This window comes from Sinocyclocheilus anshuiensis, unplaced genomic scaffold (assembly GCF_001515605.1).
Source record: "Sinocyclocheilus anshuiensis isolate Anshui unplaced genomic scaffold, SAMN03320099.WGS_v1.1 scaffold804, whole genome shotgun sequence".
Classification (NCBI taxonomy): Eukaryota; Metazoa; Chordata; class Actinopteri; order Cypriniformes; family Cyprinidae; genus Sinocyclocheilus; species Sinocyclocheilus anshuiensis.
Window position 1 is genome coordinate 260,404 of NW_015557098.1, and position 3,734 is coordinate 264,137.

Sequence of the window (3,734 nt, forward strand, 5' to 3'; positions counted from 1 at the left end):
TCCAAAGAGAAAGGAAAAATTGAAATTGCATCATATGACCCCTTTAATATTATTGAAATGTAGTTTTTATTCATGTTTTGCTTTTTTTTTTATTTCCCTTTTTCTTTTAATTTTAAGTTAACTTTTTTTTTTTCAAGTAGAAGAGTTTTAGTTTACTATGATAACCCTGCTCTGTATAGGTTTCCATAATAAGTGCTTTACTATAAATGCAGTTGTAGCTTTTAAAAATTGAAATTGCATCATATGACCCCTTTAATATTATTGAAATGTAGTTTTTATTCATGTTTTGAATTTTTTTTTATTTCCCTTTTTCTTTTAATTTTAAGTTAACTTTTTTTTTTTCAAGTAGAAGAGTTTTAGTTTACTATGATAACCCTGCTCTGTATAGGTTTCCATAATAAGTGCTTTACTATAAATGCAGTTGTAGCTTTTACAAACGGAGTCTGAATATTTTCCTGTGGTAATCCGATTATATTGATAGTTTTGAACCTGCAATATTCCTTTAATGGAAACTCATCTTAGTGGTCAATATTAAGGAGCCTCATGTGTTATCGTAATGTTAATAGTGGATTCAGTAGAGATTGATGTAAGATGGTTTAAGGATGTGTGACGGTCTTTGTTCAGGTGGACTGTACTGCTAATACAGAGACCTGTAAGCGCTATGGGGTGACTGGATACCCAACACTCAAAATATTTCGGAACGGACAGGAATCCTCATCATATGATGGGCCACGCTCAGCTGGTATGTTCCTGTATCATTTTTACTGATGTGTGCCATAAATACAATAAGTGATTTGCTGGTGATGTCATTGTGGGCATATAATTTCCAAACAGATGGAATCGTGAACTATATGAAGAAACAGGCCGGGCCTGATTCTGTGCCTCTGCATAGTGAGCATGACCTGGAGAACTTTATCAACAACTTTGATGCCAGCATAGTTGGTAAGTGCTCTAGTTGGCTCTAAACTTTATTATTTATTCTGTAGATTGAAAATATCTAATGCAGATGTAATGTTAATGCTTATAAATGCAGTAAAGATGGATAGATGGATAGAATATAGATAGATAATGCATATATTTTATTACTAATGTCTTGCATTTTCTTTCGTCTGTCCATATCTCAGGATTCTTCTCAGGAACTGACAGTTCTCAACTCTCTGAGTTTCTTAAAGGAGCCAGTTTAATGAGGGAGAGTTTCCGCTTTGCCCACACCACAGACCTAGAGCTCGGAAAGAAATATGAGGTCAAATACGAGTAAGCAAGGGGAGGGAATTCAACTGGTTTTTAAGTGGTGGGTCTTAGTTAGGATAGTAAAATCAATAGGATTATCCATGTTATCCATGAAAACACTTGACGGATCTTTTGCTGTTGATCTCAGATTTATCTGTCATTTGTGAAAAGCTCACTAAATTAGGCAGCCCTCATTTATTATTATTAGGCTTGTTATTTATAGGCTATAATCAATATTATTATTATTAATAGGCTCTGTTTTTAACATTAATTATAATAGGAAATGTCACCCTGGAGCACAAAACCAGTCTTAAGTCGCTGGGGTATATTTGTAGCAATAGCCAAAAATACATTGTATGGGTCAAAATTATAGATTTTTCTTTTATGCCAAAAATCATTAGGATATTAAGTAAAGATCATGTTCCATGAAGATATTTTGTAAATTTCCTACTGTAAATATATCAAAACTTAATTTTTGATTAGTAATATGCATTGCTAAGAACTTCATAAGGACAACTTTAAAGACGATTTTCTCAGTATTTTGATTTTTTTGCACCCTCAGATTCCAGATTTTCAAATAGTTGTATCGGCCAAATATTGTCTTGTCCTAACAAACCATACATCAATGGAAAGCTTATTTATTCAGCTTTCATATGATGTATAAATCTCAATTTCAAAAAATTCAAAATCAACAGCTGAATCATTTTACTTTACCATGAATTTAAAAAAATCCAGCAATATGCAAATGTTAATATTTAGTGTTCAGGACAATTTTGTTCACTTTGGTACCATGAACAATTTTGGTGTCCAACACTTGATGGCCAGATTAAAATCTAATTCCTGGAGCAAAACCAGTTGAGAACCACTAATGTGGACTGTGTAGCTGGGTGTACTAATATTAACATAAATATGCAATACTACTAAGAATGTGTAAACCCTTTCCCTGCAGGTCCATGCTTCTGTTCCGCCCCCCCAGACTGAGCAGTAAGCTTGAGGAGAGTGTGGTTCACCACGCAGGACCCCTGTCCATCACAGGCCTGCGCCGCTTCATCAGAGACAACATGTGAGCAGACACCGTCACATCACAAACACACACACGGCACATGCTGAGATCATGATTGCTTTTGCTCTGTAGTTTTGGACTCTGTCCTCACCTGACCAAAGAGAATAAGGATTCATTGAGGAAGAGGGATTTACTGACGGCCTACTATGACTTAGATTATCTTCGCAATCCCAAAGGCTCCAACTACTGGAGAAACAGGTGAGTCATTTAAAATCAGTGAGCAAATATAAAGTCATAAAGTACTTATCTGTCTATTGCATTTAGAGTGTTGAAGGTGGCGTCTAAGTTCAGTTCTCAGGGCCTGTTGTATTCTGTGGCGAACCGTAATGACTTTCTGGAGGAGCTGGAGGATGAGTTCGGTCTGGGCGCCTCGGACGCAACCGAGCTGCCGTTTGTCACCATCAGGACACGAACACGACACAAATACACCATGAGAGAGGAGTTCACGTGAGTACAAACACTTCATACTGTGAGGATCCTGTTTTCAGAATTTTAAGGAGGAGATTATACATGATTTGATATTCTAAATAAATATATTAGTTGACTAATTAGGACATGCCACCACAAGCCGCAACAGCATATTTCATTTCCAGCGAGAATAGCATGGTTTCATTTGATCCCTGATGTGTTATCAGTTTATTTTCTGAAAACTGCTTTTGAAGACTATCATGTATTTCTTATGTATTCTTATAATTATTGCATTGAGTAAATTCAATTAAAATAATGAATTGCAAAATTAATCTGTTTTTTTCTCAAATGTTTTCTTTTAAAAATGCAGTGCATTGAATATTAATATGCTCACATAAGTTAAACAAATTAGTAAAATCCCAAAACTTATTTCTTGACCTTTCAAGTGTTTGGGGTCGGTAAGATTTCTTTTAAATTAATACTTTTATTCAGCAAGGATACATTAAATTGATCAAAACTGACAGTAAAAACTTGTATAATGCTGTAAATGCTGTTCTTTTGGGCTGTCTATTCATCAAAGAATCCTGAAAAAAGTGTATGATGGTTTCCACAAAAAGTATTAAGCAGCACAACTGCTTTCAACATTATTAATAATCAAAAATGTGACCCTGGACCACAAAACCAGTCATAAGGGTCAATTTTTAGAAATTGAGATTTATACATCATCTGAAAGCTGAATAAATAAGCTTTCCATTGATGTATGGTTTGTAAGGATAGCACAATATTTGGCCGAGATACAACTATTTGAAAATCTGGAATCTGAGGGTGCAAAAAAATCTAAATATTGAGAAAATTGCCTTTAAAGTTGTCCAAATTAAGTTCTTAGCAATGCATATTACTAATCAAAAATGAAGTTTTGAGATATTTACAGTAGGAAATTTACAAAATATCTTCATGGAACATGTGATGACTAATGATTTTTGGCATAAAAGAAAAATCAATAATTTTGACCCATACAATGTATTTTTGGCTA

General features: G+C 34.3%; 1 pseudogene; it reads left to right on the forward strand.

The window, feature by feature from the left end:
* The window catches only part of LOC107677452 (protein disulfide-isomerase A3-like), a 7,056-nt pseudogene that overhangs the window by 2,187 nt on the left and 1,135 nt on the right, over positions 1–3,734 (forward strand).